Genomic DNA, 26,304 nt, shown 5'->3' on the forward strand with positions numbered 1-26,304 from the left:
CCTGGATGATCCAGAATACTCTTCCCCTCTGAAGATTCTTAACTGAATCACACATGCCAAGTCCCCTTTGCCGTGTAAGGAAATATATTCAGGGGTTCTGAGGATTGGGATGCGGGCCCCTGCGTCCTTGTCCTCAAGAGAGCAGGAGAGAGAAAGCAGCGGGAAGCTTGCACCCAGCTCCCATATTGGAGAATGAGAGGAGGCGTGGCGGGCGAACCCAAGGGGAAACGAGTCATCACAGCCAGCGCAGAGCCTCCAGGATGGGGAAGCCCAGACCCAAGCGAAGGAAGGGGAGGGTAGGAGGGAACCGTGCAGAACAGAAACGGCTCTATGGGTTAGCCAGCAGGCAGCCTGGGTTTTCCACCTTGGATAGAGGCAGGACTCTGGAGACACACTGTTCAAGGTCATCTCATCCCAATGGCCATCATCTCTCCAAATGTCGCTGTGAAAGGAGTAGTATCTCATTTGAGGAGGACTTAGAATAGAATAGAATAGAATAGAATCCCATCAGCTTGTCGAGCTATCACGCCCGTTTCCATCCTCTGAGATCCAGACCCCGTGGCTCCAGATGGAAAGAATGAGACCCATGCCAAGAATTGCAGCGATTGACAAAGCTTCACGTCAGCTCAAGACGAAACTTGTTGGCATGTAGATTCGTGCTCCTGACCAACCTTGATGCCGAAATGTTGCATCTGCTTATACGCCTGTCACTCATTTATTCATTCGGTTGTGCAATACCCAAGTCCCTGACAGCAGCTCTGCTCACAGACCTTTGATCTGCTCCCGGTGAGTCGGGCCTCTTTTCCCACCACTTCCACTAGGAAGAGCTGCTGTAATCGGGCGTCGTGGCTGACTCTCTGGAGACCAGATGACAGCACGAGAATTTAACAGGTAAGGTCAACGTACTGTTTTCTAAAATAGAACAGGGCCATGGTGGCAAATCCAAGAAGCAGGAGGGCTCCAGGTCAGCCTTGGTGACACCTGGATAGTCCACAGTTGCTGACCCACTTTTGTGTCTTTTTTTCCTTTCTCTTGTAACAGCTTGATTGCGATACAATTCATATGTCCTACAATTCACCCATTTAGAGTGTAAAATTCAATCATTTTTAGTATACGCACAGGGTTGTGCAATCATCACCACAATCCTTTTTAGAATACTGTTCATCACCCTAAGAAGAAACCCATTAGCTGTCACCTCCCCAATCCTCCCAGCCCCCCAACTCCCCCTCCAGCCCTAGGCAACCACTCATCTAATTTCTGTGCCTGTGGATTTGCCTATTCTGGACATTTCATATAAACAGGATAATACAAAATGTGGCCTCTTGTGCCTGGCTTTTTTTACTTAACAGAATGTTTTCAAGTTTCAGCCATGCTGTTGCAGGTATTGGTTCTTTGTCCTTTTTTATGGCTGAATAATACTCCACTGTATGGATAGAGCACCCTTGTTTCCCGAGTCGTCTGTTGATGGGCATGTGGGTTGTTTCCACCTCTGGCTGTTGTGAAGGACGCTGCAGCCCCCGCTTGTTGAGTTCTACTTGCTTATGGAAGAATTGTGTTTGTTTGCAGCAGCAAGGGCATCTTTGTCCCACCAGCTCTAGGCTGGTGCCTTTGGGGCCCCTTCTCTGTCTCCCTAGGCAGGAGCCATGAGGACCCCCCCCAGTTCCCTGTGAAGCACCCCAAGGCTTCCAATCGTCTCTTGGAATTTATGGCCAGCACTGCCTTGCTTGCTGTATGGCCTGAGGATGGGCAGACCCCACTTCCTGCCGCTGATGGTCTGTACATCGGGTCAAACCCTGTGTAAGGATTTTCAGCAGGTCCCCTCTTCCTGGGGGGCCTAACCGTGAACCCTGGGGCCCCTGGGGTGAGACCATTCGGCCCACTCGCTGCCACCTCCAGCCCAGTGGCCCACAGGAAGCTCGGGAGAGGACGGTGACCTCCACAGGGCCATGGCCGTCTCACCTAAACCACAATCGTTAGGCTCCGGTCGCCTCGTGCCCCGGACTTTGGCTATTCATGAGCGCTAGCAACTATAAATCAAGAATCGGTTTTCATAACCTTGATCAAAACATCATGACGTATGTTGCTGTCCACACCCAAACACTATCATTATAATATTCTTGGAGCAAAACCTCTCCATGCAGAGTAATGTAAACCGCTCACTGTGCTTTCTTCACCTGGATCGAATCCCACCGAAATCGACGTATTACTTCCTCCGTTCTCGCTGGGAAATTGGTGGGAATCTTACCGAAAGCTGTGCCATACTTGGCCCACTGGGAATAAAACACTGGCAGACGAAAGGGGAGAAGCAGCTCACTGTGTGCAAATTACCGACACACCCCCATGCATTCATGCATGCACGTGCACACACGTGCACACACACGTGTGGTGTTGGCTTGTCTGTCTGGGCCCTCAAAGGTTCCCTCAGGTTATGAAGAAAGGAAGGGACAGTGGGCAGTGGGTCCTGAGGACCATTCACTGAACTGACCCGACCAGGGCACAGCTACGCAGAAGGTGTTTCAGCCCCACAGACAGAGCCGTGCGGGGAGAACACCAAAGTCAGAGTAGCCAGAGGTTTGGAACTGGGGGAAGAGAGGTTCTGGTGACCATAGAACACCCTGGAAGGAAAGAGTGGAAAAAACAGGGGTAATTGAAAAGAACCAACGACTTCACCTAAACAGGAGGATAGACTAGGGGGAAGGCCCTGAAAGTTCAGGAAATGTGAAATGCCCGTGGGGAAAAAAGGCCGAGGAAGGAGAAAGCTGAAGACACCTGCTACAGCATCCCCAGTGGGTGAGTGGCCGGTGGGGAAATTAACGTGAAATGAACAGTGACCCGGAGAGAGAGAATCCTTAGAAGAAAAAATTAAGTGCTGCGAGGAGCCTGGAGAATCTATGAAAACACTGAGACCAGCGGAGGAGTAGGAGGCGGGCTGGGACCTTCACTCTCCAGGGCCGTCTGCTTTCCACCCAGAAGCGGCATCTATGCTGCACTCCACATGGCCACCCAGCTGATCTCACACTTGGTCTTCACAGTAAACCTGCAGAGGGGGACTCCTGACATCCCCAGGTGCAGGTGAGGACCAGGACTTGCCCAAGCTTGCACACAGGACCCAGATCAGCCCAGGTCTCCTGGCTGCAGACCCCGGTCCACAGACGGGGCCCTGGAGGGGAGGGCTTGGTGAGCTGACAGCAGGGAAGCTGCCCCAATGCCCACCTGCCCCGGGCTGTGCCCTGTAGCACCACCCAGCCGGGTCCGCAGCCCGCAGTGAGGATGGGTCTGGGGTGCAGCCTAGCTTCAGGCTTTCGGAAAGCTCCCCGGGCGAGTCTGATCACTGCCGACATGAGGCTGGGCACCGCTGCTGGGGCAAGGGAGGTTCCATCCGCCTTCTAAAGGCGGCCCGGCAGGCCCGTCACCAGCTGTGCACAACTGTAAAAATGTTTAAAGTCTGCAAACCGTGCCATCTGGTCATTCGTGGGACTCTACGTTTTAAAATGAGCTTCAAGCCAAAGGCCAAGCAGGGAGGGTCAGCAGCCAGGAGCAAGGATGGGGCTGGGTGAGGGTGGTTCCCCTCAAGCCACCCTCCTGGAGGGGCAGGTTCAAGGTGAGCCACTCCCATGAAGGCACAGCACCTGCCTATCAGGTTAGGCCAGTCCTGGGAACCCCAGACAGCCAGAGACCAACTCGCCTGGATCAGCTTGGACATGCTGTGGGAGCTAACTTGTTATGGGGTGGATGGGACAGCCGGAGACGGAGCCAGACCCCCAGGGCTGAGCCTCAACTGGGCAGGGACCCCAGAAAGAAAGCCTGAGGCCAAGGACTACCTCCTAGGCCCTCGCCTTTTAAATCCTTGCCCCTGGGGCGTGGCTAGATGAGAGCAGCCTCTGGATTAAGTCAGCCTCGAGGCCCTCACAGCATCTGGAAGAAATCTAACCCCTTAGACACGGGGAAGGAGAGCATCTTCGACTATGAAAAGCCCAGCTGCGCCTGGTCTGGTTGCTATTTTGAAATTAGTCATCCAATTCAACCACAGATACCTTCCATCAATCAGCAGCAGTTACTGAGTGCCCACTGGGCTCCGGCCCTGCCCTTATTTGTGGCCTAGTAGCCACTCTACTCATAGCTGGGCCAGAGTCCCGTTGTTGCCCGGGGTGAGCCCCTGCACCTTGGCCACAGGGAACTTGGCCCCCTGTGCTGACCTTCTGGGATGCCTCTGGGGTCTCTTCCACACCCCCAACTACCACCCCAGCTTTCACCTGCCTGGGGGACAGGCAGTGGGCACTGAGGGCCCTGGAGCTGGGCCACTCCCAGGACTAGTCTGACCCAGGTCTCACCCTTCCTTCCCCCAACTTATTTTTCCAAATTGCAAAGCTCCAACCGACTTCCAAAGTCACTCATTTTACAGAGAAAACACATGGAAATGCTAACATGGATTCAGATCGAGTGAAAGCCAAGAAAAGAAAACAAAGGAAAGGAAAAAGCTCTTCACGGCTTCACCAGCAGCAGCTCTGCGTACTCCCTGCTTCATGGCGCATCTGCCCAGGTTCCAAAGGGCTTCCTCTGGGAGGCGAGCGGGGCTTCAGAGTTGCTGATGCACCAGTTTCCTGGGGCTTCCATTTCCATTGTGGACCGAAAAAAAAGTGGTAAATGTGGGAACCAGGAGGACACCCCATTTTCCTGAGTTTACCAGCCCCGTTTAACTCAACGATTCTCAGGCCCCACGGGGCAGCAGAAAGGAAGGTGGAATTTCTAGTCACCAAATGTATGCTCATGTACTTTTTTAATGTCTTTGTACCCAGGAGTCTTCATTTGATCTTGGTCCATGGAAAATGTTAGGATTCAGTTCAGTTGAATATAGCAAAGACCTGACAACAGTGTCTTAAATGCGCAAAGGTTTAATACTCTTCCATAAAAGATGTCTGAAAGCAAACATTCCAGGGCAGATACGGCAGCTTCATGAAGTCAACAGACCCCTGTGCTGCTTCTATTTTTCTGTCCTGCCACACATGGCTTCCCTTGCCAGAGTCACCTCATGGAACAAGATGGCTGCTGGACCTCCAGCCGTGGCATCCACATTCCAGGGAGTGGAAAGAAAGAAGCAGGGGGTTGTGAGAGAAGTGTCTATTCTCTTTGGAGGAGACTTACCAGAATTCCCACATTTCTATGGACATCTCTTTGGCAGAATATCACATGAGGGCCAAGAGGCTGGAAAAGGCAGTCCTTTAGCTAAGCACATTGCCACCTCAAATAAAATTACTTAGAAGGAAGGGGAGGGAGGGTAGACGTGGGGGTGGGTACCAGCAATCTCTCACAGATGCTTATTACCCTGTTGAAAAGATGTAAAGGTGATGGTCACTGCCGGTCTCTCCTTTACATCCATAGTAAACATGTGAAGAGGATCAAAGTTGCAGATGATGCTGGCATAGTTTTCCTAGGTGTATAAGGAGGTTGATAAAAGCTAGAGCAGATGGAGAGAGGCGTGGCAAGATTTAATCTATCTTTTTTTTTTACATTGATGGAGTTTCTGCATCCATGGTCCCATCTGTTGACTAATCAGTAGTGACCAGGTGTTTATCAGCAATTACTTTGTGCAGGTGACCCTGGGCTTGGAGCTTGCAGCATTGGTGGGAGTGTTAACTGAAGTCAGACACTGTTTCTGACTGTCCTCCCCACCCCATCCGTCAGCTGTGGCCGCAGCAAAATACTGCAGACTGGACGACTTCAACAGGAGGGTTTATTCTCTCGTGCTTCTGGAGGTTGGAAATCCCAGATCAAGGTACCAGCAGGGCTGGTTCCTCTGAGGCCTCTCTCCTCGGCTTGTAGATGCTCATCATCTCCCCGTGTCCTCACACAGTTGTCCCTCTCTGTACGTGTCTGTGTCCTTATCTCCTCTTCTTATAAGGACACCAGTCAGATTGGATTAGGGCCCACCCTGATGACCTCATTTCAACTTGATCACCTCTTTAAATACCTTACTTCCAATAAGGTCACATTCTGAGATACTGGGGGTAAAGTAAAGACTTTCAACATATGAATTTTCAGGAGACGCAATTCAGCCCATAACACCCCTCAAACCAGGACTCAGGTCACCATTCTCTATTTAAGACACTGCTAATAATTTAGTGGAACTACACTTCAGTATTTCCTCAGACTATTTCTCCTACTCATCTGTGTTTCACCAGAGCAGAGAGACATTAGTATCTCTTTCAGATGCTTGGTTCCTGGAAGCTCTAATGAGCAGAGCTTCAATGCCTCAAAAGGTGATTGTGTTGCACAACCAGGCTTTTGGCGTTTCTGGAAAAACAAATGGACTAATTTTAGGGACTCTGTCGTTTTCTTAGGTAAGTGCAGGAGCTCTCATTTTGGACCATTTATCCTGAAATAAGTACTAATCTTCAGTTTCTTGAGGCCTCTTAAGCCTCTCAGATCAGCCAGAGCCCTGGGTCTGCTGCACTTTGACCGCATCTTGACTGTTTGTTTGTTTGCTTATTTGCTTTTAATGCAAAGCCAGTCCCCTAGGTGGACTCCAAGTTTACAGGGATAGGAACACAGCTCACCTGTGCAGGCCCAGGAGACCTGAAATCGAAGGTGGGCAACAGAATCACGCTACTGTTCTATGCATTGCGAATGCTGGGAAGGAAATGGTTGGCAGCCGGATTGCAGGGTAAGGGAGAACGTCCCACACTCCACGACTTTGGGGCCAGGTGGCACCACCACCAGTGTCTGCAAAGACAACCAGAGCTGGGAAAAGGAAAGCCAAGTGCAGGACCAGGTCGGCCCAGTCCTGGACCCCCAGCACTGTGGCCTCCTCCATCAAGTTCACCTTCCCATGAGAGGCCCAGCTTTAACCTGACACTGATGTTGCATCGCGGGATGGAAGAGGACTTTTCCCAGCAGGCTGGAGACAGGCAGTGGCTCTCTGCAGCCTTTCCTACCCTTGGAGAAAGAGCCCTAGAGTCAAAGGTCTGAGTTCTGGTTCTGACGCTGCCCCCGGGCTGGACTGCTTGACTCCCACCTAAAAGGTGAGCAGGTGGACCTAGAGACCCCCAGGCCCCTGTCCATCTCCGGAGTCCTACGACTTTTTCTTGGGAACCAAGAGGAACTGATTTGCGAACCATCCTCGCGGGTGCAACTGTGCCTTTCTAATCCAGGAGTCCAAAGCTGCCATGTTCCCCAGGGCCCTGTCCCTGCCCTGCCCACAGGGAAGGCCGAGACACGCGCTCTACATAGGTTCAGCCAGACTCAGCTTACCTTCTGTCTTCCTCAGCCACCTGCAAACCGCTCTTTATTAAGTGTGAGCTATGATGGAAGCACAGCTGGCCCTCTGCCTCGGCAGATGCGGAACCCACGGATTCCGAGGGCCGACTGTAAGGGACTTGAGCATCCTCGGATTTGGGTATCAAAGGAAAGTCCTGGAACGAATCCCCTGAGGATACCCAGGGATGCCTGTATTAGAAGCAAACTCATTTCTTTCCTCTTCTTAAAATAGATATACATTGATATATGCTTTTTAAAAAAATCTTCCTTTGTCTCAGTTAGAAAGAGACAAAGTCATACGTGTGTCCTGCACTTTCTGGTTGATTAAAGAACAGCTTGACCCGATAAATGGAAATTTTAAGGCGCTTACAGGGCCTGGAAAGAAACGCAGAAGCCAATTTGAGCACAGAATAAAAATACCATCTGGGTTCTGGTGACAATGAGTAACACTCTTGGCTCTTCTGAGCTCAGACAATTATTATATGAAAAAGAAATTTTTTAAGCCTGCACAGTTAAAATGGTAAAAGATGTTTCACGGTGAAAAAAAGAGACAAAATTAATGCCCGTAGTCATGCATCGCGCACCCTGGTACCCAGGGCGTTCATCACGTCTGGAAGCATGTGGAGGATGGAGAATGTCATTAGGGACATCTTCAACCTCGATGAGTATGAGATGATGTCACCGTGTGTTTGGAGTTTATGGTCGGCCCGTACACCCAGGAACTGATGAGACGAGGGTGGGGTGGAGACGGGGAGGAAGTTGATGAGCTAGGATTATGGGGGCACTTTCTCAAAATACTTGGACTCTTGACCGAAACCCACACGAGTCAATGGGGGATGGCCTCTTCTCCTAGTCTTGCCAGGAGACTCTGTTCTGTCCCTGAATCAGGACTAGACATCACTCCCCCATTCGGCATCTCAGCCTGCCTGTCAGACACTCACCTGCCTCTGGTTCTGGGACTTTGGCCTTCCCTAGTCCTAGCCCAGCCATGGGGAGGACAAAGATTTCTCTCTTCAAGGCTAAAAGCCATATCCATGGCTGTGGGCGAGGGGGAGATGTCCATCCCACTGTTAGGGAGCAGAGATGGGTGTTGAAGGAGGAAAGCTCAGGGCTCCGAGTTCCCCGATACAACGAGGAAGCCACAAACGTTTCTGCCACTGCGGTTACAGCAGTCCCAGCTCACACTGATTGAACCTTTCTACGTGCCAAGCACAGTCCTAAGTGCTTTCTCGTGTATTGTTTCATTTAAAAATAATCACCCAGCAATTAGACTCTTTCCCATATGTAAAACCACAGAACCCTTGACCTTCACATGCTGTCTGGACACCATGCTGCTTTCTCTGTTCCCCAGCCCCACTCAACACACACACACACACACACACACACACACACTCTTGCTGTCCTAATTCCTTGCCTTGCATTCTTGAACCACCTGTAATCAGGCTGTCACCTCTACCACTCCCCCCCAAGCAAATCTCAAGGTCACCAGTGACGGCACTGTCGCTCAATGCAGAGCTCAATCCTCGATCGGCCTCTTTCTTTTTTCTTTAATTAAAAAAATTTTATATACAATTTTTAAAGGTTACTTTCCACTTAGAGTTACTACAAAACATTGGCTCTATTCCCCATGTTGTACACTACATCCTTGAGCCTGTCTTACACTCCAGATTTGTCCCTCCCACCCCCCACCCCCTATATTGCTCCTCCCCCTCCTCCCCACTGGTAACCACGTGTTTGTTCTCTACATCTGTTAAGTCTGCTTCTTTTTTGTTATATTCACCAGTTTGTTGAATTTTTAGATTCCACATGTAAGTGATACAATACAGTATTTGTCTTTCTCTGTCTGACTTATTTCACTTACCATAACGCCCTCCAAGTCTATCCATGTTGCTGCAAATGGCAAATTTTCATCCTTTTTTATGGCTGAGTAGTATTCCATCTTCTTTATCCACTCATCTGTCAATGGACATTTAGGTTGCTTCCATATCTTGGCAATTATAAATAATGCTATGAACGTCAAGGTGCATGTATTTTTCAAATCAGTGTTTTGGGTTTGTTTGTTTGTTTGTTTTTGGATATATACCCAGGAGTGGAATTGCTGGGTCATATGATAGTTCTATTTTCAGTGTTTTTGAGAAACCTCCATACTGTTTTCCAGTTGTCCTCTTTCTTGACTCTGCAAGCAGCATTGGACACTGTGGATCACTCCCACCTTCTAGAACACTTTTGTTTACCTACCTCTCCCGGCCTATATGATGCCTTTGTGTGGATTTTAAAAAGCCACTGCTCAGGGCAGATGCAACTCTATGGGCATCCAGCCCATGAGCAGAGTGAAGGTGGCCCCCTTCACCTGGAGCCTTTATGCAGTACACAGACTGCACAACTGTACAGGGCAGTTCTGCAGGGCTACGGGCTGAGGATGGGCCATCTGATAGTAAGACGTCAGAGGCACAGAACAGGGAACTCGAGCAGACCCCAGGAAAGGTAGATGGGGGTAGGACAAGGTTTCTGGAAGAAAGACAAATGGAGAAGGAGAGGGCGTATCTTCCAGTGGGATAAGAGCTTCCCAGTGACCTCTCACCGAGCATCTGACCCGGTGCTTACGTGAGGGCATATTCTGATTATTCTGGAGTAAGGCTCGTGATGCATGTAACTTACTCTCACATGATTCGGCTCCATATCTATGTAAGTATGTAAAGGGGGAGAGCAAAGGCTCAAGCAAACGGGGTCAAAGGTAGATGGACATTCTTTGTATTCTTCCCATACTTGCAATTTTCTGTAAATTTCAAGTGATTTCCATCTGAGGTGCTCTTTTAAAAAGGAAGAAAAAGGCAAAACTCTGGAGCCAGGAAGAAGATCAGAAGTTGCCAGGGGCTGGGGAGGAGAGAGGGACGAACAGGTGGAGGACAGAGATTTGCAGGGTGGTGAAGGTACTCAGTAGGATACTGTTAGGGCGGATACACGTCATCACACACGTGTCCTCACCCAGGGAACGCGCAACACTGAGGGGCCCCTAACGTAAACCATGGACTTCGGGTGATAATGATGTGGCAATACAGGCTCAGCAGTGGTGACAAATGTACCATCTGGTGGAGGGTGGCAGTAATGGAGGAGGCTGGGCCTGTGTGGGGAAAGGGGGTATATGGGGAATCTCTCAATATCGCTGTGAGCTTAAAACCGTTCCAGAAAAATCTCTTAGTTATTTATTTATTTTTAATTAATTTATTTATTTTTGGCCATGCCACGTGGCTCGTGGGACCTTAGTTCCCTGACCAGGGATTGAACCCGAGCCCCCATCAATGAAAGCGCGGAGTCCTAACCACTGGATGGCCAGGGAATTCCCCAAATGTCTTTAACATTTTTTTAAAAAGTAGCAGCGGCTGAACGCGTAGGACACCCGGTTGACAACCTGGAAAGCCCACCTTCATGCAACCCCGGGTGGAGCGTAGCCCAGGACCGTGTGCTCTCAAGGGCCTGCAGCAGCAGATCAGCTTCTCAGAGGCCCAGGTCTCCCCTGCAAACCCTCCATCTCAGGCCTCCCCCAGCGTGGGGCCCTCGGGGCGAGGCCGTGGGCTGTGGAGGGGCCGTGTGGACAGGAACCGAGGAACGCCCACGTGGGCGGGAGCTGTGCGCAAGGAACGATGGCCAGATGCCGCGTATCACTGCACCCGCATCCAGGAAAGGAGCCACTGGCTCGGGTCCCCACGTGCAGGCATCTGGAGAAAGCTGGTCCAGAGGCCACAGCTGAGGTCTGGAGGCCGGGCTGAGACCTGCCACTTCTGCCCGGACTCGACTTGCTCAAGCCCTCAGAGAGAGGGGGACGACCAGCCCCAGGACAGCATCTCCTGACCTGACCCAGGAGGACAGCCCGGCTGAACCTCCCAAGGAAAAATCCCAAAGGTGGCAGGAGCGGGGTCTGGGCCAGTACAGGGGGGCAGGCCCACAACCTGAGGACAGGTCCGAGGCTCCCAGGCTGATCTTCAGGGCCCGCTGCTTGGCCCGCTCGTAAGCCGTGCCGGGAACCAAGGGATGGGCAGCTCTTCCCGTGTGCGGCCAGCCTGGGGCAGACAGAAGCGAGGGGACAAAGGCTGGGCAGAGGAAGGCAGAGCCCCGCCCAGCACAATCACCACCATCTCGCTTTCCCCATTCTCAGGTTCAGGGTTGAACGTGGGCTCCCAACAGATGCAGTTTTCCAGCTAATGTTTTCCTTCAAGGTATATAAACATCATAGCAATGGTTTTGACTCTTCAGTTCAAAAATATTCGCCAAAACGAGTGATCTCACCACTCACATTTCTGTGTATAGAAATATCCAAAGAGGACAAGTCTCCTGAAGCAATGCTTGCCAAAAATATCCTTTCCTAACATCCTTGTTTATGGAAAAATTAAGTGTCTGTACTGAAGGTTCAGCAAAGAGTCGGAGGAAGAATCCTTGCGTGACGGACGCCAGCACAGTCCCAGAAAACCTTCCTATGTCTTATGTTTATAACAGATCAGGGGGCTCATGCCCCAAACCTAAAACCCAGAAACGAAAAGATTTAGGAGGGATTGTTCTGAAACTCTGTCTTCCTCTAGGCTTCTCAGGGGAGTATAGTACAGGGCAAGAAAGTTTTCCCTTCTGCCCTTCTAGGTTCTTTGGCTGATCTGATCATTAAATCCATATAAGAGAGATTCACAGGAGAAACAAAGAAAGAAAATGACTTACGTATGGGAGCCCCAGAAAGATATGAAGACTCAAAAGGCAGCCAGGTAACTGAAGCTTGTATAACATCTTGAGCTAAGGAAAGTGGTGGGGTCTGGGGACACCAAGGGGAGGAGGGCCCTTCACAGGAAGGCAGAGGAGATGTTTGGAAAACAAAGGTTGCCCTGTTATGCAGGTAAGTTTCTCAGGTAAAAAGGCATCCCTGGTGAGAGCTCTCTTCCTGGTATATTCCCCCTCTGCAGTGTAAGTAGGCAGAGGGGGAGGTATAGAAATTTTCCTGAATCTGCTGCGGGTTTGATTGCATTTAGCCCAAAGTAATCACGAGAAAGTGGCATATTTTGGGGTGGCAAAACCTGCCCCCCCTCAACGGCACGATTTCAAAAGACTTCAGGACCCTGTGAACTTGAGTCTTCACACATTTTGAAGGAGAGCTTGTTTTGCCTTCTTTATGTTTTTCTCTTTAAGATGGATTTATCGAGGTAAAATGTACATATGATAAAATTTACTCATTTAGTGATATATACCTATATCAAATCATTAGGTTGTACACCTGAAACTAATACGATGTTATATATCAATTATATCTCAATAAAAGCATTCATCATTTTCAGGTGTACAGCTCTTATCCGTCAAGATATAGAGCTTTCCCATCACCCCAGAAAGTTCCCTCCTGTCCCTTCCCTGTCAATCACCTCCCCCCCTCAGCACTCCTGATTTACGTTCCTATATTTTTGCCTTTTCCAGAATGTCACATAAATAGAAGCATACAGTACATAGCTTTTAGTGTCTGGCTTCTTTCATGTAGCATAATGCTTCTGAGGTCGTCACGTTCCTGTCTTGGTAACTGTTTACTGGTGAGGAGTGTTCCATTGTATGGATGTGCCACTACTTCTTTATCCAAGTGCCAGGTGATGGCCATGTGGGTTGTTTCCAGTTTGGGTAATAAAGCTGCTAGATGTTTTCTCCTCTCGTGGGTAAACCCCTGGGCGTGACACTGAGGGCTCACTGAGGAAAGCATATGTTTAACTGCAGAAGAAACTGCCGAACTGTCTTCCAAAGGGGCTGTAACATTTCACGTTCCCACCCGCTGTGTGTGAGCCCCAGTCTCTCCACATCCTTGCTGACACCTGATATTGTCGGCATTTAAAATGTTAGCCATTCCGATAGGTGTGTAAGGTATCTCATTATGATGTTAATGTTCGTTTCCCTAATGACTAATGATGTTGAGCATCTTTTCACGTGTTCATTTGGGGTCTGTATCTCTTGTCTGGAGTCTGCTCAGTCCATTTTTAGAAATGGAAGCTGCATTTTCTTATTCCGGCTGCTAATGAGTGGCGGGGTGGGAGGCATCTCAACCTGTCAGTTCTAATCATTTTCCTTCATGTCACCTTTAGGACGCCCTGAGCATCCCTGAGGTTCTGTAGGACACATGCAGCCAATCTGGGAAGGCTCCTCGGGGTAAAGATCCCAGCAGTACCTGGGCACGTGGATCATTTGTGAGTACATGAAGTCCTCTCGTGGATGCTGTAGGTGCCTCTCCAATCCTGTGTTCACATGCTCTCCTGAGTGGGGAAGAAAGTGTGGACCGTGCAGCTGTTGCATTTAGAACCCCCTGAACCTGAAGCTTGCCTGGTGCTGGACCCTCAGGGGTGGCCCATTTCAGCTGGTCTGAACCAAGTTCTTCCGGCAGTGAAGGCCACAGGAGCCCTGTAGCAAGGCCACCTTAAGGCTCTAGAGGGGAAGGGTGTGGCTGGACCCAGAATGGACTTCCCCAGACCTCTGGAACCGCATACAGGATCCCAGCATGAAAGCGTCAAGCCCTGCAGCTCCTGGGCTCCTGTCCCCCACCAAGGTCATTGTCCTCTCTGTGCACAGTCTGTGCGGCCTCTTAGCTTCAGCCTGCAGTGACCCACCCCCCCACGCTCCTCCCACCCCGTACACAGCCTGGCTCCTGCTGCCCACGCCTGATGCTCTGGGGCCCCCTCCAGCCGGAGGACATTGGGCAACTTCTGGAGATGCTTTCGGTTGTCAAAACTAAGAGGGTTGCTACTGACATCTCATGGGTGAGGGGCCAGGGATACTGCTCAACCTTCTACAAGTCCCAGGATGGCTCCCGCGCCCAGGAATGATTCAACAGCCCCCAGCACTTCCTGATTCACATCCGTCAGGCATCCAGCCAGCCTGTGACACATGTGTCCAGTGCACCTGCCCGCCATTGACACTTGCGGTACTCTAGGCCATTGCGATGCTTATGAATTGCCATGTTATCACTAACTATCATTCATTCCATTGTATTTTCATCCTCATCAGGGAAAAAAGCAATAACGGAAAACGCAAAGGTAAGTGAAGAGGGCGTGTGTGGCGTATATGCCTGATCATTTGTACATAGGTGGGAATGAAGCCGGAGTGTCTGTTGATGACGCACGGTTACGGCCGCACATCCGTCCTGCACAGACGTTGCGTCCAAGGTCTGAGAAACCCACGTGTCATTCTCTTCAATGGTGAGGCTTCTCTATTCTCATTCTCGCATTGTTCATTTTAACTGGGAGGTTTACAAAAACTTAACTCATTTTCAAAAATAAAACTAAATTAAAAACTAGATTAGTTATATGTGATGGTTAATTTTATGTGTCAACTTGGCTAGACTGTAGTACCCAGATTTTGGTCAAACATGATTTTAGATGTTTCTGTGAAGGTAATTTTTTGGGTGAGATTAATATTGAATCGGTAGACTTTGACTAAAACAGGTTGCCCTCTGTATTGGAGGGGGTGGTCTCATCCAATCAGCTGAAGACAAAACAGACCAATGTCCCCCAAAGAAGAAGGAATTCTGCCAAAAACAGACTTTGGGCTCAAACTGCAACTCTTCCCTGAGTCCCCAGTCTGCCTGCCCACACTACAGATTTTGGATTTACCAGCCCCCATAATTGTGTAAAATAATTCCTTAAAATAAATATTTCCCTCTAGGGCTTCCCTGGTGGTGCAGTGGTTGAGAATCTGCCTGCCAATGCAGGGGACACGGGTTCGAGCCCTGGTCTGGGAAGATCCCACGTGCCGCGGAGCAACCAGGCCCGTGAGCCACAATTACTGAGCCTGCGCATCTGGAGCCTGTGCTCCGCAACAAGAGAGGCCGCGACAGTGAGAGGACCGCGCACCGTGATGGAAGAGTGGCCCCCGCTTGCTGCAACTAGAGAAAGCCCTCGCACAGAAACGAAGACCCAACACAGCCATAAATAAATAAATAAATAAATAAATAAAATTTTTAAAAAAAAGTCAATATTTAAAAAAAAAAATTTCCCTCTCTCTCAATATACAATAGATATATAGATACACAGACACACACACAGACACACACACACACACTGTTACCCTACTGATTATTGGTTATGCTTCTGTGGAGAACCCTAACACACTACATTTATTATTTTTCTTGTAAAACGGCACTTGTTTGAGATTTTTAAATGGCTGACACTTCATTATTCACATGACGTTGGCTATTCTTCCCTTCACAAAGATTTTTTTTTCTTTTTTTCAGGATATTGAATGTATTTCCCTGTGCTATATAGTAGGTCCTTGTTGTTTATCTGTTTTTTATATAGTAGTTTATGTCTGCTAATCCCAAACTCCTAATTTATCCCTCCTCCTACCCTTCCCCTTTGGCAACCATAACTTTGTTTTCTATGTCTGTCTGCTTCTGTTTCATAGGTAAGTTCATTTGTGTCATATTTTAGATTCCATGTATAAGTGGTATCATATGATACCTGTCTCTCTCTGACTTACTTGTATGACAATCTCTATGTCCATCCATGTTGCTGCAAATGGTATTATTTCATTCTTTTTTATGGCATTATTTCATTCTTTTTTATGAAATCATTGTGTGTGTGTGTGTGTGTGTGTATATATATATATATATATATATATATATATATATATATATATATATACACACACACACATATATATATACCACATCTTCTTTATCCATTCATCTGTCAATGGACATTTAGGTTGCTTCCATGTCTTGGCTACTGTAAATAGAGCTGCTATGAACACTGGGGTGCATGTATCTTTTCAAATTAGAGTTTTCTGTGGATATATGCCCAGGAGTGGGATTGCTGGATCATATGGTAACTCTATTTTTAGTTTTTTAAGGAACCTCCGTACTGTTTTCCACAGTGACTACACCAATTTACATTCCCACCAATGGTACACAAGGGTTCCCTTTTCTCCACGCCCTCTCTGGCATTTATTACTTGTAGACTTTTTGATGATGGCCTTTCTGACCGGTGTGAGGTGATAGCTCATTGTGGTTTTGATTTGCATTTCTCTAACAATTAGTGATGTTGAGCAGCTTTTCATGTGCCTCTTGGCCATCTGTATGACTCCTTTGGAGAAATGTCTGTTTAGGTCTTCTGCCCATTTTTCGATTGGGGTTTTTTTTTTTTTTTTAATTATTGAGTTGTATGAGCTGTTTGTATATTTTGGAAATTAAGCCCTTGATGGTCGCATCGTTTGCAAATATTTTCTCCCAGTCTGTAGGTTGTCGTTTCATTTTGTTTATCATTTCCTTTGCTGTGCAAAACTTACAAGTTTCCCTTCACGAAGATTCTGAATTCCACCAATACCTGGGTCACCGTGTGCATGTGTAGCTTGTATAATCACAGTGGTGAGTACGTCTGAAGAACAATGCTGAAAGTGGCTGTCCTGTCCACCCACGGCAGGGATCCATGGGCACGGAGGCTCCGCCAGATCCAGCTGCAAGCAAGACACTAACAGAAGCTCAGATCACGTGTGTCTCCCTCCTGGGTACAGGGAGAGGGTTGTGGGAAACCAGCTCGATTCGGAATGGAAAATGGGACGTTTAGAGGAGAAAGAAGCTCAGGACAAGTTGAAGCCGGAAAAAGCTGGCCCAGAGTTAGAGGAACTGTGCAGTGAGACACAGGGGAAAGGGCTCCCCACTGCTTGAAGCTGACCAGCAATTCCCAGGAGATGATGGTGGTGAGGACCAGGGCCTCATATCCCATTTTACCTTTCATAGACACTAGAATGCAAAGGAATGCAATAAATATTCATTGAATGAACAAATGAATGAGTAAATCCCATAAAGTCAAACTATAAGAAGTTTCTGTGCACACACACGTGGGTTAATTCCTGCACTCTCCCCAACTATTGATGAAACCTCACATAGGAGCAGCCACCACCTGCTCTAACACATACTTCAGTGGTTGCCCAGTGCTTGTTTGTGAAATCCATTTTTAAAAATCTGCTATTTCAAGTGTCTGGAGTGAAAATAGTGTCCCCACCATTTTTAGAAGTTTTCACAAGAGGCAGTGTGGTGGGGTGAATCGTGTCCCCCAAAAGATATGCTGAAGTCCAATATCAGCGTTATTGGTGACTGTGACCCCAATATCCGTGACTGTGACCTTCTTTGGAAACAGGGTCTTTGCAGATGTCATCAAGTTAAAATGTGGTCATTGTGGATGAGCTGGTCTCTATCTAATGACTGGGGTCGTAAGGAGAGAGACATGAAGACACAGAGGACACACAGGGAGGCCGTGTGACCACGGGGCAGAGATTGGAGTGCTGTGTCTACAAGCCAAGGAGGGCCGTGGAGTGCGGCACCCACGGAAGCTGGGAGAGGCGGGAAGGACCCTCCCGTAGAATCCGCAGAGGAAGCATGGCCCTGCCAGCTCCTTGATTTGGGACTTATGGCCCCCAGAACTGTGAAAGCACAAAGTTCTCTTGTTTAAGCCACCCGGTCTGTGGTGTATAGAATGAGTACACGTAAAATGGCACAGAACAAGGCTATGCCCTGAGAGCCAGTACTAGCAGTGAGCTGAACAGGAAACAAATTCTGAAACAAGTAACTCATACTCTTAGAGGTTTACATCATGCTGGGCACCTGTCCACTGTCTAACACTAGAGACTCGCTAACTCAACCCTTCAACAACCTAGGGGGAGACCAAGGCACAGAGAGGTTAAGTAACTCACTCAAGGTCACACAGCTCATCCCTGGCAGGGTGGGGATGTGACTCAGTTTGGACCCAGAGCCTCCTTCTTCAGCACTAAGTGGTCCAGCATGTATTCTTGTCCTGGGGCTGCTGCCACAAAGTATCACAAGCTTGGTGGCTTAAAACAACAGGAATTTATTTTCTCACAGTTCAAGAGGCCAGAAGTCCAAGATCCAGGTGTCGTCAGGTCTGTGCTCTCTCTCTGAAGACTCTAGGGAAGAATCCCTCCGTCCCTCTGCCAGCTTCTGGGGGCTGCCAGCAATCCTCTGCTTTCTTTGGCTTGTGGCTACCTCACTCTAATCTCTGCCTGTGTCTTCACACGGGCTTCTCCCTGGGCACCTGAGTGTCTCCACATCGCTCTCTCCTGGTAAAGACACCGGTCATCGGATCCAGGGCCCACCCACTCCAGGATGACCTCGTCTTAACTAGATTACATCTGCAAAGACCCCATTTCCCAATAAGGTCACGGTCACAAGTTCGGGGCTGAGGAAGTGGACGTATTTGGGGACACGGCTACACCCAATACCTGCTCAAACCTGCCCCGGGGATGCAGCGTCCTCAGGGGTGCTAAGAAGGAGTGGAGGAGGAGGGAAGCAGGCCAGGGCCCCAGGGCTCCCCCAGGGCCAAGACTCCTGCTCTCCGGGGACCTGAGAAAACCGCCTGAATGCACATGCGACCGTAGGTCTCAGGGAGCAGGGCACTCGCCTCTGCACTGCCCTGGACGGGCCTCTTCTGTCGCCACAGCTGAGCCTCTGGATCTGGAAGCACCCTCTCTGCAGCACCGTGGTCTCCGTACGAAGCTCCAGGGTTATTCCCAATGAGACACCTTGCGGGCAGCACAACACCTAGACTTGAAAGTGAGTCAGCCGTGTCAGGAGAGACGTGAGTGCCTTCACTGGACAACTATTCACTGAGCAGCTACTATGTGCCGTCACCACCAGAACCATCAAGAACTCTGGGTCAGACCTGACCACACACGTTCAGCCCTTCCCCTCCGCCTCGCGCCCCAGCACCGCCCTCCCACCTTCAACTCTGCCTCCACCCAACAGCTTCCTACTCCATTCCATCCCTGCTCCAGGCCTCCGGCTCTCAGCTACCTTGTACATGTGACCAGGCCCCACCCCTACATCTCTGACCGTGCGACCCAGCCCGACCTGGCCCTGCCCACCGCCATCAGAGCTTATGACTATCTCCCAACTTCCATCTGCTCCCCACACGTCAATCCAATTGTGTCACCCCCAACCCCCGGCCCCATCGTCCTTTCCACCCTCATCTCCCACTACTCCTCCTTGATCTTCATCCCTCATCTGGTCTCCAAGAGCATGAAGCTCCTCTACGTGCCAGGCAGGATGCTAAACCCTGGGGCTGCAAGCAGGAAGAAAAGGTGCGGGGACAGGTGAGAAGGTACCTGCGATTGCCTCCAAGTGATAAGTGCCGGGCCCCGAATGCAACTGAGTCCCAGTGGAACAGCGAGGAAAAACTACTTAGCTCTGTGCAGAGGTCAAGGAGGGCTCCCCAGAGGAGGTGACACCAGGTAGAGGCTGGGAGGATGACAAGGAGCTGGCTAGGCGTTAGGTGGGAGGACATTCCAGGGAGGAGGAGGGAGGAGAGAGAAGCTGTGTGAGCTCCCTGAGCGGAAGTTAGCTCTACCTGGTGGCATCTTGGCCCGCCTGCAGGCTTCAGAGGGCTGGAGAGACAGGCTGAGCTGCATCAGCCCAGCCTCGCGTGCCTTGCTAAGGTCCAGAGATGGTAGGACATCCCTAACTGCCACTGTTGAGTTCCACCCCACTTTAGGTTCTATTCATACATAGGCTGCTTGTTCCTGGTTCTCTTTCCAGATGCTTCCTCACCTCCTCTGGACCCAGAGAGCCAAAGAGCTTGGGGCCGCTCTGCTGGGGGCAGTCTCTCAAAGTTCTTGTGTGGTCACTGCAAGTGGGACAGTGATCTTAGGCCCGCTGTGGCAGTCCCACGCAGTGCTGGGCATGTGTCAATGCGTGGGACCCAGCTTGGGGATGGGGAGGCGGAGGACACAGGGACCCGTTGCCTGGCAACAACACCCCGCCCTTCCCCAACCCAGCCAGACCTGGTGGTACCTATTGTGACATAACGTTCCTCCGACCACCTGCAGGGCGACTGCGCTTTGTCATTGGAATCCGTCCTCTGTATGATGCTGGTGTGGAGGCTTCACCCTGCCCTGTCCCTGGAGCCCCTTCCCCGCAATGGCTGATGACCCTGGAGGGACTTCTCCATCCCTGGATGAACCAGCTCCCAATCCCAGGGTGCTAGAGCCTGCCTCCTGCCTGCTTATCCCCAAGGCCCTAAATCCATCTGCCTGGCTGCCAGCCCGCTCCGCTGCACCCCTTTTGCAGGCCCTGGCTTGGTTCTCTGGTCCTCCGAGTGCATCTTTCCTCAAACCCAAGGCCTTCCCAGCCTGGGTGCGTCCACTGACACTGTCAGGTGAAGGCCTGTATCTGCCACGCATCCTTGATTTCCCGGCATGCACACGACTTCATGCAGTCGCTCTCCATTTTAAAAAGTCACATTTCCCATGAGTTGCTGATTCGTGCGTTCAAAGTGCATCTCCTGGACTTCTGCGTGCTCTGGGAAGCTGCCCACCCAGACCATGGCAGGGCTCGTGCCTCCAGAATGGGTTTCAAAAGCACCGTCAACAGATGACTAACCCCTTCTTAGCATATGTGTAATACAGTTGAATCCCTTCCCATCCGAGACAAAAGCTACTTACTGGATAGACTCTGCCATGTTTGCGAGTGTTAGTTAATTAATCCGGGATTAATTAATGCAGCCAGAGCAAAGATTCAACAGGCAGGGGTGGCAGGCTGTGGGGCAGTGGCCAGAGTAGAGCTAATGGCATGCGCGAGGGCACGAGAAGGAAGTGGAAGAGGGGGAGCAGAGGTCGTGACTGGGCCCTAGGGAACACCTCCCTCCCTCTCCACCTGGCAAACCCAGGGAGTGCCTTGGAATCTCCCCGCTGGATGTTTGCATCAGTGACCATGCCTGCTGTCTTATTTCAGGCCCTTTCCATTTCCCATCGCAAACATGGCAGAAGACCCACAGCTTCCAGGCTCTTCCCTCTCCTCCCCTCCAGTCCTCGGCAGAGCACTCAGGCTCACCAGCTGGACATGTCTCTCCCGATGGTAAAGTCTCTCACTGTGTCCTTGTCGCCCAAGGGAAGGCATGGGCTCACAGAGCCCGCACCTGTCCATGCTCAGCCCTCAGCCCTGTGGGCACCAGCTGGGCCCACATAAGTGCAGTGTGGACTCTGTGAGGGCAGGAACTTTGCTTTAACTGTTGATCTGTCCTAAGGGCTAGAACAGTGCCCAGCATGAAGTAGGTGCAGAAGAAAGAAAGAAAAAGAAAGAAAGGAAGGAAGGAAGGAAGGAAGGAAGGAAGGAAGGAAGGAAGAAAGAAAGAAGGAAGGAAGGAAGGAAGGAAGGAAGGAAGGAAGGAAGGAAGGAAAGAAAGAAAGAAAGAAAGGGAGAGAGAGAAAGAAAGAAAGGAAGGAAAGAAGGAAAGAAGGAAGGAAAGAAGGAAAGGGAGGGAGGGAGGGAAAGAGGGAAGGAAGGAAGGAAAGAAAAAGAAAAAGAAAGAAAGAAAGAAAGGGAGAGAGAGAGAGGGAGGGAGGGAGGGAGGAAGAAAGAAGACAAATAAGTGATTGTTGGGTTTGGTCACGTGGAGGTTACCAGTGACCTTGGCAAGTGATGGAGACTCAGGAAGACTGGAGTGAACTGAGGAGCACCCAGGGGGAGGGGTGTGAACAGAAATGGGGACACAGGCGCCTTCCAAGTGTCCTGACCACGCTGTATTTCATGTTGATGACCTCATGTACACCACTGGCCAGTTGAGCTCCTTCAACACAGGGCCTGAGCCTTGTGCATCTCTGTACCCCACCAGCAGCACAAGCAACCCCCACCCCTTGGCCCATGCTCAGTAAACTTACTCACTGAACACCTGGATAAAGCTGTTGGTGAGGGTTTCCCTGGTGGTGCAGTGGTTCAGAATCCGCCTGCCAATGCAGGGGACACGGGTTCGAGCCCTGGCCTGGGGAGATCCCACATGCCGCGGAGCAACTAAACCCACGAGCCACAACTACTGAGCCCGTGCGCCGCAACTACTGAAGCCCGTGCACCTAGAACCCATGCTCCACAACAAGAGAAGCCACCGCAGTGAGAAGCCTGCGCACCACAACAAAGAGTAGCCCCCGCTCGCTGCAACTAAAAAGAAAGCCCGCGCGCAGCAATGAAGACCCAACGCAACCAAAAATAAATAAATAAAAGCTGTTGGTGAGAAACGTCACTTTTGCTCATAACCCATCAGCCATAACTGATGCCCCCTAATGGCATGTAATTATCATGAGTGCCCTGGGGTGGTCGGAAGAAGACTCAGAGAGAAGCCCAGAAAGTCTCTGCTGCTCTGTAAAAGGGAACCCCATTCCATCCACTGTCAGTGGAGCCCCCCTGGGGCCGGCGCCCACCTGCTTAGCGTCTTCACGCTGAGAAACGAGCGCGCTGGGGAAGACGTGGGCTCTGCCCTTGCGGAGCTCAGAACCTCAGCCTGGTGACAGGCATGTAAACCCACATTTCTTCACGAGAGGAGTGTCCCAGGCCCCCAGGTGTTGCTTGTTGGGAGAGTCAGAGCAGCAACACCCAAAGGTGGCCTTTGACAGATGGACAGGAGTTTTCCCGCTCACTTGCTCTGGAGTGAGGCAACGCAGCACTCGCACACCGTGTGCCCCAGACCAAGGACGACGGAAGGTCTGTCGCAGGCACTGTCGGATCCTTCCCAGAGTTCCAGTTACTCTGCGTGAAACCATTTGGGTCATCAGTGCACTGCAGAGCCCTGAAAGTTAATTTAGAATTTCCTGATTATCAATGAATGTCTGTTTCCCCTGTCATTACAACTCCGTGGTCAACTTTATAATTACTGTAATTCAGTAACGAATTTCACTACCAAAAATAATTTTGAGCTGGCTCGGTGAGCGCGCATCAGGGTTACCTTGGTAAAGCATCGGAGGAGCGAAGCATCCCAGGGCCGCGGATCAGACCCACCCCACCTGCCACGGGTCGCTTCACACTCCAGCCCGGCATCCCTAACAGGGCTTCGCTCCGAGCACAGCCGGGAACTTCCCACCTCGCCCAAACTTAGTACTTCTTTACTTAGCAACATCTCCTAAGGTCCTACTTTTAAAATATTATAGATTTGTATGGAATTTCCTCGCATTTTTCTGTACGTACCAATTTATAGGTTTCCCTGGCTTTTGTATTGCCATTATTATTTTCAAATGGGAACACATGCGATTTTGAGCACATTACTTCTATCAATTTATTATGATATCGGTCGTATCTGTCTTTATTTCGTGACCTTTTTTGTTAATCTGCATCACTGTTTTCTTTTTTAATTTATTTTTTATGGAAGTATAGTTGATTTATAATGTTGTGTTAGTTTCTGGTGTACAGCAAAGTGATTCAGTTATACATACCTATATATATACTTTTTCGTATTCTTTTCCATTATGGTTTATCACAGGATATTGAATATAGTTCCCTGTGCTCTACAGTGGGACCTTGTTGTTTATCCATTCTGTGTATAATAGTTTGCATCTGCTAACCCCAAACTCCCAATCCACCCCTCCCCCACCCCTCCTCCACCCCTCCTCCTCCTTGTCTGTTCTCTATGTCTGTGAGTCTGTTTCTGTTTCGTAGATAAGTTCATTTGTGCCGTATTTTAGATTCCACATACAAGTGATATCACTGCATCATTTTTTTAAAAATAAATTTATTTATTTATTTATATTTTTATTTTTCGCTGCGTTGGGTCTTCGTTGCTGCATGCGGGCTTCCTCTAGTTGAGGCGAGCGGGGGCTACTCTTCGTTGCGGTGTGCGGGCTTCTCATTGCAGTGGCTTCTCTTGTTGCGGAGCACGGGCTCTAGAGCGCAGGCTCAGTAGATGTGGTGCACGGGCTTAGTTGCTCCGTGACATGTGGGATCTTCCCGGGCCAGGGATCGAACCCATGTCCCCTGCATTGGCAGGGGGATTCTTAACCACTGCGCCACCAGGGACGTCCCCATGCATCACTGTTTTTTAGTCTCATATTCAGGATCATCCCAGGCTGATTCCGTTTCACCCTATGCATCTTGTTAGTCATTCTCACCATCTCCTCCGGGAACACTTTTATCTGCACTTATTCTAGATCTAGTTATTTTCCCCTGGAATAGCTTTAAGTAGTTCTCTAAGGAAGGAGTAGAAATAACAACAATAATGCCTAATTCTCATTGAACGCTTACTATATGCTAGGCAGTGCTAAGGAGGACCTTTGTTATCTCATTTAATCCTCATACATGACCTGCGGAGGTGTTATCGACACTCCCGTTTGAAGGATGAGGAGACTGCAGGTTGCAGAGGTTATGTATAAAAAACTTGCCCAGGGCCACCCGGTTATTCAGTTGAAGAGCTGGCACTTGAACCCAGGACTGATCAATCCCACCACCACACTCTCAGCACCGCCTATTCTGCCTCTTGGTGCACTCCTTAATAAAAAGAAAAAAATCAGCACCCCCTGCATTTCTTGTGGCCGCGTCTGAGCCAGACCAGCCATGTCTATTGAAATCACCGCAGCTCAAGTTTTCTTTCACTGTGATCAGTGACACTTGGTTCATCATTCCTAATTGCAGAATTAAGCCCTAGTTTCTCCGCTGAGGGAAGCTTCTTCATTTATTGTGCAATTGATACCAAGTTGCAGAATTGCAGGCGTGTCAGTTTCAGTAGCATCTGCACAACAGCTCAGCTATGCTTGGTGACACTTTGTTTTTATAATATGTCTGGTGAGGCATCACTGGTATAATTTTTGCTTATTATCTCTTTACCTTTTTATACGGATCTGACCCCGCTAAAAACATTATCTGAGCAATGCTCTCCTGAAAGTTAGCTTAGACCTGCTAAAACAACTGATGGCTTATAGTATACTATAGTATAATTATCTTGGTGGCCACTTAGATTTTTTGGTACCTGAGCCCAAGATAGGCCACTGACTCTAGCAGGCACTGAAAGACAATGAAAAGAGTGAGGTCCCCTTTCTTGCAGCACTGGGAGGGGATTTTAGTTTTAATTCAGAATTCTGATGAGCTAACTTCAAGCCCAGGAGAAAGATCACAGCACTTAATTTTAGAATAATTATTACACTGCTGACGATACAGTGGTGAGAGTATCTCGGTAAGCATGCCATCATGACGAAATCAATCACTCCAGTCCGTTGATTGCAAGGAGAGGACTAAATCTGAAAAGGAAATCAGATTTCAGAGGGATGCCCAAACGTTTTTTCACGCTTACCTCCCTATCACATACTCTGAATACCTTATTTTTTTAATTTAGTCGATTTTTATAAGTCAAAACTTCTTGGGAATCTTTCCAAGCATCCTTTGAGAATCCTAGACTTATCATAGCCGGTGATACATCAAGTGAATTAAATACGCAGGCTTGGTTAAAACCTCAGATGACATCATTGTGGTTCTTGGTCATGGGTCAGCCTCACCTATCAACTTTCGAAGTGTTAAAACATTGGCAGTGATTTGCCTGCCTTATTAAGAAAGCAAGCAAGCATAAAAGGGACAGGGCATCTATTTTCAGGAGTAGTCATTTCACAGATATCAGAGAACCAGACGGGGTACCAAATCAATAGAGTCACATACTGAGGGGGGGATTATCTCTAATGGAGAAAGCAGATCAAATCATTTGACCCAGTTTTTATGAGTGCTTCGTAAGCAAACTCCAAGTTCTATAATGTTTTATCAAGTCTAGTTCTATAGTTGCTATTTTAATATTAATTGGGGGGGAACTATTAAAGACGCGTAAATGTGTCAAATGTATAGCATAAAACATGACAAATATCAAAAGGCATCTTGGAGGTGATTAAGTACAGTAAGTACTTTTAAAATCAAATTTAAATGCACGTTCGTATTTCTTTTTTCAATAGGGTGACTCATGTTCTGGACCAGGGTCAACGACGCTGACTCTTACTAAAAGAAAAGGGGCAAAGCTTTAAAGTCTCCAAGATTTTTTTTTAAAAAGGAAAAAAGAAACAAAACACAGTGGCATCTCTGATCTTTTAAAAATGGCTTCAGGGTCAGATCAATTTAGTCAGCGTTTTTAGCCCTCTCTTCACTCTGTGCGCGGAAACACACAAAGCCTGAGGTCCAAATGGGACAAAGTCAGCCATTTGGGATGTCCTGGTGAGAGACACCCCCATTCCGCTCGTAGATACCCAGAACAAACTGCTGTTTGGGAAGGGCCGCCCCACCAATACCCTTTGCTGAGTTCGTTTTTC

General features: G+C 49.2%; 1 long non-coding RNA gene across 3 annotated transcripts; it reads left to right on the forward strand.

Moving 5' to 3' along the window:
* The first annotated feature begins 324 nt into the window (after positions 1–324).
* On the forward strand, positions 325–15,795 carry LOC309629178. Of its 3 annotated transcripts, XR_014244909.1 has the most exons (5): positions 325–891; positions 11,884–12,002; positions 13,350–13,451; positions 14,266–14,456; positions 14,923–15,795. It is a non-coding gene; the product is annotated as an uncharacterized lncRNA (long non-coding RNA). The 3 variants fall into 3 exon arrangements; XR_014244908.1 differs by having other exon boundaries at positions 13,350–14,456; XR_014244907.1 differs by having other exon boundaries at positions 11,884–14,456.
* The last annotated feature ends 10,509 nt before the right edge of the window (positions 15,796–26,304 follow it).

This window comes from Balaenoptera borealis, assembly GCF_965194805.1.
Source record: "Balaenoptera borealis genome assembly, chromosome: 5".
Taxonomy (NCBI): Eukaryota; Metazoa; Chordata; class Mammalia; order Artiodactyla; family Balaenopteridae; genus Balaenoptera; species Balaenoptera borealis.